This window comes from Cervus elaphus, chromosome X (assembly GCF_910594005.1).
Source record: "Cervus elaphus chromosome X, mCerEla1.1, whole genome shotgun sequence".
Lineage (NCBI taxonomy): Eukaryota > Metazoa > Chordata > Mammalia > Artiodactyla > Cervidae > Cervus > Cervus elaphus.
In genome coordinates this window covers 91,852,401-91,869,625 of record NC_057848.1, presented here as the reverse complement: position 1 = coordinate 91,869,625, position 17,225 = coordinate 91,852,401, and the positions used below count along the sequence as shown (strand labels likewise).

The 17,225-nt window shown below is 35.1% G+C and overlaps 1 protein-coding gene across 2 annotated transcripts in view; it reads left to right on the top strand.

Annotated features, from left to right (window-relative positions):
* Window positions 1–17,225, top strand: part of PCDH11X (protocadherin 11 X-linked) — a 940,417-nt gene that overhangs the window by 566,736 nt on the left and 356,456 nt on the right. The window lies entirely within an intron of this gene.

Below are 17,225 nucleotides of genomic sequence, written 5' to 3'. Positions count from 1 at the left end.
TCAGTCGTGTCCTACTCTTTACGACCTCGTGGACTGCAGCATGCCAGGCTTGCCTTAAGATGCTAATTTTCCCCAAACGATTTATTGTTGTTTAGTCGCTCAGTTGTGTCCAGCTCTTTGCAGCCTCATGGACTGCAGTATGCCAGGCTTCCCTGTCCTTCACCATCTCCCGGAGCATGCTCAAACTCATGTCCATTGAATCAGTGATGCCATGAAGCCACCACATCCTCTGTCATCCCCCTCTCTTCCTGCCTTCAATCTTTCCTAGCATCAGGGTCTTTTCTAATGAGTCAACTCTTCACATCAGGTGGCCAAAGTACTAGAGCTTCAGTTTCAGCATCAGTCCTTCCAATGATTATTCAGGATTGATTTCCTTTAGGATTGACTGATTTGGTTTCCTTGCAGGTCAAGGGACTCTCAAGAGTCTTCTCCAACATCACAGTTCAAAAGCATCAATTCTTCGGCATTCAGCCTTCATGGCTCAACTCTCTCATCCATACACTACTACCGGGAAAACCATAGCTTTGATTACATGGACCTTTGTCAGCAAAGTAATGTCTCTGCTTCTTAATACACTGTCTAGTTTTGTCATAGCTTTTCTTCCAAATGATTGATAGTTTCTCACATGTCTCAATCAAAATTCTATAGGCTAAGATTCATGTGGGAATGCTAAAAAAAACTAGAACAGTGTAAGACACTTAAAAGAACAGTGTTGAAAGACTTACATTGCCTGACTTCAAGACCTGTTAATGCTACAGTAAGTAATCAGTGCAGTTGTGGTTTGGGGGGCAAAGACAAACAGATCAGAGTAATGGAATGGAGGGTCCACTAATAGATTCACACATATATGAACAACTGATTTTTTCCAAAAGGCATTAAAATAAATTTAGTGGAGGAGTTATGTTCTTGCCAATACAAGGTGCTACAATATTTGGTTATCCACGTGTGAAAGGATGGATGTCAGTTCATATCTCACACCATATATTGGTAAACAAAAATTAACTCAAAACAAAACATCAACTTAAATGTAAAAATGCCTTCTAGAAGAAAATATGTGAGATCTTTCTGACCTTGAGTTATACAATAATTTAGAATAATTCTTTATATGGAATACCAAAAAAAGATTAATTGTATCACATCAAAATTAAGAATATCAACTTTTTAAGAGATATTCTTGTGTGTGTGCCCCAAGACCTTTAAAATTTTATTTGCATTATTTTGTTTATTTATTTTATGAAAAGGAATGAAAAGAATCCACAAAAGAAGATATATTTGTAAATCTCATATTTGATAAAGGACTTTTATCCAGACATATACTTTTAGAAATCCTCACAACTCAGTAGTGAGATAACAATCAAATTAAAAATGATCAAAACAATGTGAACAGACACCTCGGTAAAGATTATATAGGGGTAGCAAATACTTCATTAAAATATTTGCATCCCTGTTCATAAGGGAAATACAAAATAAAATAACATTCAAACATCTGAAACTAAAAATTCTTATTAAGTGAAGCATCTGAAATTATTATATATTGTTGATAGGAATGTAAATTGAAGAAATGTGTTGGAAAACAGTTTGAGTTTATTAAAGTGTTAAACATACTTCCATTAATGAGCCAGTCTTTCTACCCTTAGTCATTTGCTTGAGATAAGAAACTCTCTCTCTGTCTCTCTTTCTCTATGTACTACCTATATAACTCCTAGCTAGTACAGTCAACTAGCGCAAGTATGCACACATCCTGGAAAATTTACATACATACATACATATACATATACATATACATATATACATATACATATACATATATATACACACACACCTGGGGAAATTTTATATATGAAGTTGGGTTACCACATATTTAATTTAAATGATCCTTTTCCTTCTTGACCAGTCTATGCCTTTCTTTAAAACTTGATTTTAAAACCCCTTCTTTAATCTCTTCTCAGTCATTCACACATTTTAATATACATCTTCTCAAGCTTGTTAAACTCAGCTTTTCTAAGTTAATTTGCTTGTTTACAATTTACATCTTTAAAGTGAAAGTGAAAGTCGCTCAGTTGTGTCCACTCTTTGTGACCCATGGACTATACAGTCCATGGAATTCTCCAGGCCAGAATATTGGAGTGGGTAGCCATTCCCTTCTCCGGGGGATCGTCCCAACCCAGGGATGGAATCCAGGTCTCTGGCATTACAGGTGGATTCTTTACCAGCTGAGCCACCAGAGAAGATCAACTTAAATCATTGCAATTGAGGAACCTTATTTTTCATTTCTTTTGTATGTCTCCTTGTTAAATTCAGCATTCCATGAATAATTGGCATCCAGATTAGCAGCACTATCAGGTAACTATTAATTATGACATGTATCATAGTTAGGGTTTTGTTATTTCAAATTTGAAGTTTACAGTTTTTGTTGTTATTGTTCAGTTGCTAAGCTGTGTCTGACTCTTTGCGACCCTATGGACTGCAATCCATCAGGCTCCCCTGTCCTTCACTATCTCTCAGAGTTTGCCCAAATTCCTGTCTATTGAGTTGTTGATGCTATCTAACCATCTCATCCTCTGCATCTCCCTTTTCTTTTTTCTTCAATCTTTCCCAGCACTAGTGTCTTTTCCAATGAGTCAGCTCTTTGCATCAGGTGGCCAAATTATTGTAGTGTTAGCTTGTAATTATAGGCTGTTTTTAAAAAATAAAATCACTACCATTTGCTAACTATCTGCTAAACATTTAAGAGTTGGGGTCACCTAAATTTCTTGGAAAAATGATGTTCATATTCAACATGTGTGCATGTGTACTAAGTTGCTTCAGTTGCGTCTGACTCTTTGTGACTGACTCTTTGGACAATAGCCTATCAGACTCCTCTGTCCATGAGATTCTCCAGGCAAGAATACTGGAGTGGGTTGCCATGCCCTCCTTCAGGGATTCTTCCTGACCCAGGGATCAAATCCATATCTCCTGCATCTCCTGCTCTGGCAGGTGGGCTCTTTACCACTAGTGCCACCTGGGAAGCACCTAATATTCAACACAATGAGACATAAAAATGAGAGAAATTAAGAGAGCAAGTAAATACTGTTTAAATGAGTATTTCTTTTCTTTTGACACAGGCATTTATTTACTGGTATCACAGGGCAACTTCACTGTTAATAAGAACATTCAGGTTGTACTTTGTCTTATTTTCCTATAGCATTGGTCTGTGTATTTGTGTGTGTGTGTGCGTGTGTGTGTGTCTGTAGGTTACTGGTATGTAAAGATTACAAATGTTATAATAACAGCATAAGATATAAGATCTGTGGTAATTTGAGTTCCTATGTGTTTCTTGAAGTATCACCACTATCTCCCAGTACAACTTGTCCCTCAGTGAAGAAATGGAAATCAGTAATGCAAATTATTGCCTTTGGTTTACAAATATGTTCTGAGAAGCTCTGGATCTAAATGTCATGATTTACCATTATCATGTACTTTCACAAAATACTGTGCTTATTAATAAGTAATGGATTAAGTTAGTAGATCAATGATTCTCAAACTGTAGTTCCTGCACCAATAGCAGCATTTGGGAACTGATTCTAAATGCACATTCTCAAGCCCCACGCCAGATTGACTGAATCAAAAACTCCAGAGGTGGACCCCAAAAATGGATGTTTTAATAAGCTATGGTTTATTCTGCTGCATGTTAAAGGTAACTACTGCGTTAGACCAAGTGAAACTTAACAACTTAGGTTTATGACTAGGAGTTCAAGGGAGGCTTAGCCAACAAGAAATGCTATGATATTGAATACTAAGACCTAGAGTAAGAAAGAAACAGTGAAATGTAGAAATTCTATGCAACATGCACACAGGAGGCAGCATAGATTATTAGTTTAGTGCCCTTGATTTTGTTTGAAGTTGTTAAAGTTTTCAAGCCCGGTTCACCATGAATTAGTGATAAAAACTTGTTATTTTAAACCTCTGTGTTAGAAATCCATAAATGCAAAATGAGGATGATGATTGTAGTACCTGATGAATTTCTCTTTGTGAGGATAAAATAATACATACGGAGGGTGTGAATTCCAAGATATTTAAATCCTAAGAGTTTGCTTGAAACTAGTGTTTTCCCCTTTTTTGTGGCTTTTGTTACATAGTCAATGACCAAAGTCTGTATATGAGTTATGAAGTGATTAAATCATTCTTACCTGTTTGAGAAAACCTTTTGCACTGAAGAGCTAATATTTTATCAAGCATTAAATTTCTGGAAGATTGATTTGGAAATAATTTTTCACTGTTCAGAAAGTCACTTGAAGTGCATATGCAGCCATATGAATAAAGATATTGAAAGGACTCACTTTGAGAACGTTCCTGAGGCAAGATGGGCATTGAACAGGTTTCATGTTCTGAATAGAGGTTTAACAGGATAGATCACTTATCTAGTTTAGCGTGGCAATTTTCCCAATTTGGTCTAAACACTTTCTGTTCCATTTAATCTTTTGATATTAATTTGACATTAAAAATGATCTTTGATAGTTCTGGAAAGTTCATTTAAGCAAGATATATTTACTAACATCTTTAGTGACAAAAAAAATCTTACAGTATTTTACCTTTAAAATAACCTGCAAATTATCATCAGTGTTGAAAATTGGACCTGGAATCTATTTTAATGCTTTTGCAGTTCAACTATATCAGAAAGCATCTGTTTATACTCTAGGTTCTGAAAGTAGCATTTGTTTTCAGACTATTTTGCTTTGTCTCTCAGAGTTAGGGGGTTTAGGGTCAATCAGTTCCATTAAGGATAAAACAAAATTCATGTCTGTTCCTGATATGCTATATCTCCCTCCTTTTTTCAATTTAAAGATAATAAATTATTTTCCCAATATTGGATGGATGTAGCTACTTTGATTTTGTGAAAAATCATTTTTTTTTTTTTTTTGAAATCTCAAGGCATACAAATAACTACTTTCAATTCCAGATGAACATGAAAGTCCATAGCTTTAGATTTCAAGTAAATCTTGATCCAACAAGAGAGATTGCTTTTCTATTTGGTTTACTTGTAAGTAACTTCTTATGTTTAAATAATACTTGTGTCTATAATCAGGAATCTAAAAGTAATGTGCTCTAGGCTCTGATTCCTGAAAATAAGTGAAAATCAAGGCATTTGTAGGAAATCGAAATGTATTCATCTCAAACGGGCTTTGCATGCATAGGCATGTTTTTCAAACATTGTTGGACTAGAATGATATGTCCAAGTGATAACAAATCTTAAGAGTGAAAATGAGCTCTACTCTAATCTGCAAGTATCAGATCAATAACACTCCATCTGTTAATGGAGCAGGCCAACACTCTTGAGTTTGCCAAACTGTGTGAAAATCACACTTAAAATGAGTAACAGAAAGCGTCTACTAGGAATGTTGTGCAGAAGAGTTTCTTTAAATGTATTTTACTGGTTAGCCTGAAGCATCACTATAATGACATCACTTATTTCCATCCGGTATTATATAAATGTTTGTGTATATAGATAGATAGACAGACAGACACTGAGTGTAGGAGTATGCTTGTAAAACACTTACAATAGTGATTATTATTTGAGAGTTAATATCTGATCTCTTTCTATTTAATATCATTACATTTTGTTTTTATTGACCTAACTTTGTACAGTGGGTGACATAAAAATAAGACTAGAATCTTCATTTTCATTTAGCGAGTATTAGTCATTTACCAAAGCTGTGTTATGATTTGGAAATTAACTAGTGGGCTGTGTTTTAAATGCTTATAGATGACACAAACTACAAGGTAACAACTACAGATATAACTTTAAAGATTTGCTTGTGACCATTACGTTACAGTTACCAGGAAACTGTCATCTAAATATGTTACAATTATATAGTGACAATTATCATTAAAAGTCATCAAATTTATTCTTAGATTATTTCTCACATGCAGGAAAGCCTTCTTTTCCAAGTAAATCTGTGAAGAACTTGTACACACAAAATTATTTCAAAACAAAGGTGACTTCAAGGTCAAAATCAGATTGAATTTTGAGATACTTGAAAGACTCAGTTGTAATCCTGAAGTCATTAACATTTTCTAAAGAAAACCATAGATACTCCATAATTCTGAAAATAAATATGTAGAAATGCTTATTTTACACATATGGCAAGTGTATCCAAAATGTTTAATTAATTAATTGTTGATTGTCTATATTATCTTGAACTTGAAAATGTCAAAAGCTAGTTTCTGACAACATACAAAAACTTTTCTTTTAGGTCAACAGTATATCTCCAATATATTTTTGTTAAGATTCTTTTGTGTTTTTTTTTTTTTTTTTTTCTTTTTGGTTAAACAATTTGTTGACTTTCATTATGTGTGCTGTAGGGAAAACTGTATGCTGCACAATTACTTTAATTCAAATTCAATCAAACTTCTCAAAATTTACAAACATCATGTTTATGAGATGTACGATGCATGGACAACTTCATTAGCATATTTATTTCATTGAAGCTGAGTCTCTCCTAGTAAGATTTTGGGTCAATCTGTTCAAAAAAATTGTTTTAAGAAAAGAGTCAGAGAGGCTGAGATCTCATTAACTCAACTATACCAAACAATTCATAAAATAGTCTTTCGGATTCAGTTCCTCACAATGTAAGAAGGGGATGATAGACTAAAAATATTTGACATCTCACTCTATGTGACAGAGGGTTTCTCCAAAATTAAATGGCAGTATGAAGGTATTTTTCAGACAATACACAAAGAATGAGTCTGATCCTATTTAAGCTATGTATGTTTGGCAGTTCATAGTAGAATCATTTATGATCTTTTTCATAAGGTTGAAAAATGGAAATAGTTGGAACACTGAAGTTTCATCTGTGAGTAGGGTGATGTATTTTCTGTGCTTTATCTTTTAAGGTAGGAAATTTACATTTGTTAACTGGGAAGTTCTCACCTTGCTCTCCAAGATGCCTTATACTACTTCCGTAATATTGTTGAATTCCATAAGTTCTCTATGAAGAGTCTATCCTGGTGCCTTGCTCATGGTAGATAATACTGCGAATTCTCATTCTCTTTGGAAAGTTAACAGACTCCTTATGGTTTCAGTCATTAGTTTTTCAGATAAAGAAAACACATTATCCTCAGTAACATCACTGGGAATAAAGGCTAACATCCATAGGTCATTCATTCAACCAATGAACGCCCTTAATCCATTTATTATTCTTGGCCCTGGAGACATAGAGTTGAATAAGGCAAATTTCCAGCTAGAGTCAAATTCATAATCATTCAAGAGACTTGGGAATTTAAAGATGCAATACAATGTGAATAAATTGTGAAAATGAAATTTTGATTAATATGAGAACCTGTCGTTGGTATGAGAGAGTAAGCAAGTAAATCAGTCTGACTAATTAGAGTAGATTCTCAGAGATTAATTGCTATAACTGGTCTTGATTCCAGAGAGCTCATCTTAAGGATTTTTAAGGTTGTTAAATATGGGTAAATGTATAAAAGTTGGTGATTAACTGTGGGAAAAATGAATAACTATACCTGTATCAACCATTTATAGTGTTTGGTATATTCTAAGGATCATATTCCATGGTCCAAGGGGTCGCAAAGAGTCGGACACAACTAAGCGACTGAACAACACAGAGACCATGCTAAGGAATACAGATACAATTAAAACTTCCAAACAGAAACAATCCCTTTGGGATATGAATATGTAATTTCATTTCTTTGGAAAGTTAACAGACTTCCTACGGTTTCAGTCATATATAATATATATATATGTATATATACCCAAAGAAATGAGGAACATAAGCTTAAAGAGTAAAACATGTGCCTCAGGTGACAGAGCTAATAAGTACTTCAGTCTCCAAATCAGTTCTTTGATTAGACTTCAAACATGTTTTTTTTTTTTAATTTCTACATTATACTCTCCCCCTCCTCCCAATTAGACCTGTATTTCCTTTTCTAACAACTAGAATTATTTATGCCTAGATACTTTGTTTTACAAAGGCTCTTGAATCAAAAGCTTATATTCACACAGAGAAGGCATGATTCAATCTTCTGTGACCAACATCAAGTTTTAAAATAAAACAACAAACCAGGTTGACAATTTGTCCCAATAGAAGCTTCTTATTCAAATAGCTACCATCATTAACCTATCAAATGAATTTATTGCTTCTCAATTAGGTAAAGTTAATAAACTATCTTATACTATTTTAGAGAATTTAGGCTACATTGATAAAGGAAAGTGCAGAATTTGCAGCTGTGGAGTACTTCTATAGTATCCCCTTTTTAAAAATTGAGATATGCAAATGACACCACCCTTATGGCAGAAAGTGAAGAAGAACTAAGGAGCCTCTTGATGAAAGTGAGAGAGGAAAGGGAAAAAGTTGGCTTAAAGCTCAACATACAGAAAACTAAGATCATGGCATCCAGCCCCATCACTTCATGGCAAATAGATGGGGTAACAGTGGAAGCAGTGTCAGACTTTATTTTTGGGCTCCAAAATCACTGTAGATGGTGATTGCAGCCATGAAATTAAAATACGCTTATTCCTTGGAAGGGAAGTTATGACCAACCTAGATAGCATATTAAACAGCAGAGACATTACTTTGCCAACAAAGGTCCATCTGGTCAAGGCTATGGTTTTTCCAGTGGTCATGTATGGATGGGAGAGTTGGACTGTGAAGAAAGCTGAGTGACAAAAAATTGACGCTTTTGAACTGTGGTGTTGGAGTAGACTCTTGAGAGTCCCTTGGACTGCAAGGAGATCCAACCAGTCCATCCTGAAGGAGATCAGTCCTGGGTGTTCATTTAATGGACTGATGCTGAAGCTGAAACTCCAATACTTTGGCTACCTCATGTGAAGAGTTGACTCATTGGAAAAGACCCTAATGCTGGGAGGGACTGGGGGCAGGAAGAGAAGGGGACAACAGAGGATGAGATGGCTGGATGGCATCACCGACTCGATGGACATGAGTTTGAGTAAACTCCGGGAGTTGGCGATGGACAGGGAGGCCTGGCGTGCTGTGATTCATGGGGTTGCAAAGAGTCGGGCACAACTGAGCAACTGAAATGAACTGAACTGATAGTGGTGTTCAAGTGGTTTAAAAATATAGAAAACTAACAAGCATGTTAAATGCCTACAAATAACCCATAGTCAATTAGATAAAATTGTTAATCAGTGTTGCTACCAATTCCTCTACAATAACTGGCTGGGCCATGTTGGTTGATATCTTGAATTTCAGGTATTAAGACTGATTTTGAAGTGTTTGGTTTGCTTTTTCTCCATTCATAATTACTAGTGGTTGATCAAAGCTCAGATTTAAATTTATTTGCCTTGCTTAGAAACTCAAAATAAACAATATATATATTGAAGATAATGGTATTTTTCTGTTTAACTTTTCTAATTATTGAATTATGTCTATTTCATACTCTTTAGTAGCTAATCTGAAATATTTTCCAAGCTAAACAGCCAGCTAAAGTAAGAATATTTCTAATGAAATTGAGTGTTTTGTATAATCAGCATCATTATTTGCTTAAGTTGGCTTGGGCTAAATACATTTCTTTTTGAAACTTAAGTAACTCAAATGACATTGTAAATGTGTAGTAGACAGAATTCAGACAAAATCAATTTTCAAGATGTTGTGCATCAAAGCCATTTGGAAGACCAACCTTTAAAACTGGATTCATTTTGGAAATTCTATCTGTCTTCTTGCATATTAGATAGCATAAGATTTAGCAGAAATCAGTTGAGTACTAATGATATAAACCTATATGTTTCTATGATTTTAGAAATCAAACAAATACACTTAGATATTCAGACTCATTTTCAGAATGTGTTTTCACCTCACCCTTTAATAGAATAGGTCAGATTGCACAGAAGGGTGGGGAAAGGAAACAGTAAATCCTAAAACTGTAATGACACCTTAAATTTTATTTCAGAGTGACTCATATTGAATAGGAAAATAAGGAAACATACACAAAATGTTTTATCTAAGGCTCTATCTCCAGGTTTAATTCTTCATGTAAAAATACTCATTGTCTTTAGAGAAAAAGATCACATTAGACAATATTTTTAATGTAATTAAACTAGTTCTGAATTATCTGAAGGATCTTGTCTATAGCTTTAAAAATACAGTTTGTGTTTTTTTACAAATGGTTTTAATGAAGAAAATTGGGGGGAAAATGCTACCAAATTTAATACCTAACTCAATGACATTCAATATTATTTTTTGGACATTCAGTTATACATTATATGTAAACTAAATTGACTCATGTTAAGTGTGGAAAATGAGAATACAATTGAACATTTAAGAATTTAGCTACATGAAAAAACTTTGCTGTTTTTCACTCTCTAAGTAGTGTCCAACTCTTTATGGCTCCATGAACTGCAGCATGCCTGGTTTCCCTGTCCTTCAGTATCTCCTGAAGTTTGCTCAAGCTCATATTCATTGAGTTCAAGCATCTCATCCTCTGTCACCCCCTTTTCCTCTCGCCCTCAATCATTCCCATCATTAGGGCCTTTTCCAATGAGTCAGCTCTTCACATCAGGTGGCCAAAACATTGGAGTTTCAGCTTCAGTATCAGTCCTTCCAATGAATATTCAGGACTGATTTCCTTTAGAATTGACTGGTTTGATCTTGCTGGCCAAGGGACTCTCAAGAGTCTTCTCCAGCACTACAGTTCTAAAGCACCAATTCTTCGGCACTCAGTCTTCTTTATGGTCCTACTCTCACATTGTACACGACTACTGGAAAGACCGTAGCTTTGACTAAAAGGACCTTTCATCAAAGTGATGTCTCTGATTTTAATATGCTGTCTAGGCTTGTCATAACTTTTCTTCCAAGGAGTAAGCTTCTTTTAATTTCATGGCTGCAGTCACCATCCACAGTGATTTTGAAGACCAAAAAGAGAAAATCTGCCACTGTTTCCACCTTTTTCCTATCTATTTGGCATGAAGTGATGGGACCAGATGCCATGATGTAGGTTTTTGAATGTCGAGTTTTAAGCCACCTTTTTCACTCTCCCCTTTTACCCTCATTAAGAGGCCCTTTAGTTCTTCAATTTCTGCCATTAGAGTGATATCATCTGCATATATTTGTTGTTGTTGATATCTCTTGATTTGTTGAGATTTGTTGAGATTTGTTGAGATTTCTTGAATGAGGTTGTTGATATTGCTCCTGGCAATTTTGATTCCAGCTTGTAGCTCATCCACTGCAGCATTTCTCATGATGTACTCTGAATATAAGTTAAATAAGCAAGGTGACAATATACAGCCTTGTCATACTCCTTTCCCAATTAGGAACCAGTCCATTGTCCCATGTCTGGTTATAACGCTTGCTTCTTGGTCTGCATACAGATTTCTCAGGAGATAGGTAAGATGATCTGGTACCTCCATTTCTTTAAGAATTTTCAGTTTGTTGTGGCCAACACAGTCAAAGGCTTTAGCTCAGTCAATGAAACAGCAGTACATGCTTTTCTAGAATTACCTTGCTTTCTCTATGATCCAGCGAATGTTGGTAATTTGATCTCTAGATCCTCTGCTTTTTCTAAACCCTGAGGTTCTTGATTCACATGCTGTTGAAGCCTAACTTGAAGGATTTTGAGCATTACCTTGCTAGCATGGGAAATGAGCACAATTGCACGGTAGTTTGAACATTTTTTGGCATTGCCTTTCTTTGGGATTGGGATGAAAACTGACCTTTTTCAGTCCTGGGGCCACAGCTGAGTTTTCCAAATTTGCTGGCATATTGAGTACAGCACTTTAACAGCATCATCTTTTAGGATTTGAAATAGCTCAGCTGGAATTCCATCACCTCCACTAGCTTAGTTGGTAGTTATGCTTCCTAAGGCCCAGTTGACTTCACACTCCTGGATTTCTGGCTCTAGGTGCATACCCACACCGTCATGGTTATCCATGAGATTTGTGTATTCTATCTCTACATTTAGCATCCCAGGTGGCTCAGTGGTTAAATAATATGCTGGATCAGGGAGATTCCCCTGTATGAGAGCACAGCAACCCAGTCCAGTATTTTTGCCTGGAGTATCCCATGGACAATGGAGCCTGTTGGACTATAGTCCATATGGTCATAAAGAGTCGGACACAACTAAAGTGGATGAGCACACTTGCATGCACCTCTATATCAGATTGCAAATTCCTTAATGATGGATTACATGATTCTTTTGGGCTTTTTGTCTGTTTTCCTGCTCATCAACAAGTTCATTAGCTCCTGAAGTTTTATCACACTTTTCTGTACACAATAGAGACTCAAGAAATTAATAATTTCTGATATACAGAACATGAAGTTAATGAATGATGATATCTGGGGATTGTGTCCATCTGGTCTCTTCTTCATGCCTTAGAGGAAAATTAAAGGTATTATTAAAGATGAGGCAGCAAGAATAAAGAGAAAATTGATTAACAATATGGCTCTTACATTATTTTATCAAAGTCATGTAGCAAGTCAAAGAAGAGAGAGAAGCATAATTTATATGTTCTTTCTTAGTCTCAAGTCTCCCTTACAGTAAGCTGCTGTCATCTTAAGTTTCAAAAGAAATTTATATGACATGCTAAACACTTGTAAAAAGAAAATCTTATTCTTTACATTTTCCATAATTGTACTATAAATTTTATTGTAGAAATGCTATTGATCACAATAACATCCATGGATTTTATAAATATATCACCAAGGCAAATAAAACTAATGATATTTGATAAGGAAATAAAACAGATTTATCAAGAACATTTCTATTGTAAGCTACTCCTATATTCTCTCTCAACATCCAATTTATACAATAAGTTGAATTTTGAATAAGGAATGAGAAAAGGGGCAAATGGTAGAAGTGATAACAACAAAGAAATTTAAATTAATAGTGTTAAATAGACATTAAAAATAAAACAGTGTGTGTAAGTCAGGGGAGATAATCCAGGAACCTAACAGAATGCTGTCTACTATCTCTTCAAGAAGCAGGGTTAAGACAAATACCTCCCACAAATTGTTCTTAATATTGTACAATTGAAAGGTAGAAATCCTTGCCTTTCATCTTTCCCTTTTTGTTGTTGTTGTTTTTATTCCTTCTCCAATTTCTTTCCTTTGATTTTTCATGTCTCTGTATGTTTAGTCATTCTTTCCCACTTGGTTCAATTTTTGAGCTCTTTGAAGGACAATGTTCAATTTGTAAATCTTATTAACCAAACAACAAAAGATACAAATAAGCAAATAGCATAGCTTTATTGGGAAGAGAGAAAAAACAGATAGAAATAAACAGATCTGTTCAGTTTGGTGCTTGATTTTTCTGTTGTATTTAGCTACTGCTTTTTAGTAACATGATTGAATCAACTATGACTACTATCCCTTATAAACAAACAAATCTTCAAAAGTCACTTTAAGTTGGGTGCAGGTAAACTGGCTGTACAGTATTTTCACATAATATATCTTATTAGCTTGAAAAGAAAAAAAAAAAAAAGGAGGAATTACAAGGAGAAAACCATAGAGAAAACTCACTTAAGATATGAAACTTTATACCCTTTTTCCCACTACCCTCAAATATACAATGCAAACATTCACAAATTACTATCAGAATATTAGAAGTCTTAAAAATCTTTTAACAAATGTTCAAATTATTTTTTTAAAATTCAGAATGCTTTTAATTTATGCTTTTTAAAATATTAATTTCAAGAACTATAATAATTGCAAAAGAAATCTCAAAATACTTCACAAAATAAGCTCATAGTCTTAAAAATTATTTATTATCTTTCTCACATTGTAGAAATTCAACAAGTTGTTCCTGACATCTGCATTTGTGCCTTGGAATTACTGTATAACTCATCAAAATAAACTCACTCATTATCTTCCAAAATAAATGAACACAGTGCATGTGGTATTGAGAACTGATTAGTCACTCCTGAGCATATATTAAAATAGTATTATGGGTTAGTGTCCATAACTTTTCTGATAAAATGAATAGTTTCTAACGTGTAAATAATATTTCAAAAGAACTCCATCTTTAAAAATATTGTTTTGTATTTCTAATTATGTTAGAATCTTTTTCTTTATTTAACTGAAGCAGTAAATATCAACACAGTTCTTAGATGTACAGTAAAACCTGCCAATATTATATTGGCAATGAGTCTATCAACTCATATGACAGATTCAAGATCAAGTTCTTATACCTTCCATGACATTTTAAAGTAGAACATTTTTGTTGTGAAGGAAAGAAAGAGGAAAAGGGAATGTCATAGAATCCTTATCAGTCAGTCATATTGTCCAGTAAAATAGAAATGTCTGTTTAATGTCAGTGAACAACTCAGATGGGGATTCATGGATTATTTGTTGGAGCAAAGTATCTTTACCTTATTTTACACTTCAAGGCTTATAATCCTTTAAACTTTGCAATAATGGAATACTCAATCACTAGATGGATCCTCTGTGTGAGAGAAGTTATTTCCACTTTCCAAATCTCCTCCTCTAATAACATCAATAAAATCTATACAGATCCAAAAACCGGTAGCTTTATCAGACTATCTTCTGAGAAAGTAAGGATTGGTATTTAAAAATTTACTTGTGATGGATAGAATTTTATGTTTAAGTGAAAATATAAGCATCTATAATTGACTATTACATTTAACAAATAAATCCTTGTGTATGCTGATTTCCTACAGAATATTTACATATTCCATCCAAATTCTATTAGGCTTGTTTTCTTGATGTTCAATAATTCATTCTAGTCAAGGGGCTTATCTCAGTCCATACTTATGATGGCAGCCATAGACATGTAGTTATAATCATCACTAGATAATGATTTAATTCACTTTTATACCACAGATTTTTTTTTTTTTTTGGTATACCACAGATTTTTAACAGACATCTTTATACATGGATTCAAAACTTAAAGAACATAACCTAGAGTATATATTTCCCACAGAAAATGTTTTGTGTAGCACCCACTAAGATAGAATATTTTTCTAATTGACTTTGTACTTTATGTTGTTGTTATTCAGTCACTCAGTCCTGTCTGACTCTGTGATCCCAAGGGCTTCCCTGTCTTTCACTTTCTCCCAGAGTTTGCTCAAACTCATGTCCATTGAGTCAGTAATGCCATCCAACCATCTTGTCCTTTGCTGTCCCCTTTTCCTCTCGCCTTCAATCTTTCCCAGCATAAGGGTCTTTTCTAATGAGTCAGCCCTTTGCATCAGGAGGCCAAAGTATTGGACCTTCAGCTTCAGCATCAGACCTTCCAGTGAATATTCAAGATTGATTTCCATTAGGATAGACTGGTATGATCTCCTCGCAGTTGAAGGGACTCTCAAGAGTCTTCACCAACACCACAGTTAAAAAACATCAATTCTTCAGCGCTCAGCTTTCTTTATGGTCTAGCTCTCACATCCATACATGACTACTGGAAAAACCATAGCTTTGACTAGACTGAACTTTGCTAGGAAAGTAATGTCTCTGGTTTTTAATACGCTGTCTAGGTTTGTCATGGCTTTTCTTCCAAGGAGCAAGTGTCTTTTAATTCCATGGCTGCAGTCACCATATACAGTGATTTTGGAACACAAGAAAATAAAATCTGTCACTGTTTCCATTGTTTCCTCATCTATTTGCGATGAAGTGATGGAACTGGATGCCATGATCTTAGTTATTTGAATGTTGAGATTTAAGCCAGGTTCACTCTTCTCTTTTACATTCATCAAGAGGCTCTTTAGTTCCTCTTCACTTTCTGTTATGAGGGTGGTGTCATCTGCATATCTGAGGTTATTGGTATTTCTCCCAGCAATCTTGATTCCAGCTTGTGCTTCATCCAGCCTGGCATTTCTCATGATGTACTCTGCAGAGAATTTAAATAAGCAGGGTAACAATATGCAGCCTTCACATATGTCTTATCCAATTTAGAACAAGTACATTGTTTCATGTCCAGTTCTAACTGTTGCTTCTTGACCTGCATAGAGGTTTCTAAGGAAACAGGTAGAGTATTCTGGTATTCCCACGTCTTGAAGAATTTTCCAGTTTGTTGTGATCCACACAGTCAAAGGCATTGGCATAGTTAATAAAGCAGAAGTAAATGTTTTTCTGGAACTCTCTTGCTTTTTTGATGATCCTGTTGATGTTGACAATTTGATCTCTGTTAACAATTTGGTTTTTCTGTCTTTTCTAAATCCAGCTTGAACATCTGGAACAACTGTTCACATACTATTGAAGTCTCACTTGGAGAATTTTGAGCATTACTTTGCCAGCATGTGAGATGAGTGCAATTGTGTGATAGTTTGAACATTCTTTGGCATTGCCCTTCTTTGTGATTGGAATGAAAACTGACCTTTTCCAGTCCTGTGGCCACTGTTGAGTTTTCCAAAATTGCTGGCATATAGAGTACAGCACTTTCACAGCATCATCTTTTAGGATTCAAAATAGCTCAACTGGAATCCCATCACCTCATTAATTTGGTTCATGGTGATGCTTTCTAAGGCCTGCTAGAAATTACTTCCCAGGATATCTGGCTCTAGATGAGTGATCACACCATCGTGATTATTGAGATCACTAAGGCTTTTTTTTGTGTGTGTGTGTGTAGTTCGTCTGTGTATTCCTGCCACCTCTTCTTAATATCTTCTGCTTCTGTTAGTTCCATACTGTTTCTGTCCTTTAGTGTGTCCATCTTTGCATGAAATATTCCCTTGGTATCTCTATCTTCTTTAAGAGATCTCTAGTCTTTCCCATTCTGCTGTTTTCCTCTATTTCTTTGCATTGTTCACTAGAAAGGCTTTGTTATCTCTCCTTGCTGCTTTTTGGAACTCTGTATTCAGTTGGGTTATCTTTCCATTTCTCCCTTGCCTTTGGCTTCTCTTCTTTTCTTCCTATTTGTAAGGTCTCCTCAGACAACCATTTTGCCTTTGTGCATTTCTTTTTCTTGGGGGTGGTCTTGATCACTGCCTTCTGTACAATGTCACGAACCTCTGTCCATAGTTCATCAGGCACTCTGTCTATCAGATCTAGTCCCTTGAATCTATTTGTCACTTCCACTGTATAATCGTAAGGGATTTCATTTAGGTCATACCTGAATGCTCTAGTGGTTTTCCCAACTTGCTTCAATTTAAGTCCGAATTTGGCAATAAGGAGTTCATGATCTGAGCCACAGTCAGCTCCCAGTCTTGTTTTTGCTGACTGTATAGAGTTTCTCCATCTTTGGCTGCAAAGTATATATTCAATCTGATTTCAGTGTTGACCATCTGGTGATGTCCATTTGCAGAGTCTTCTCTTGTGTTGTTG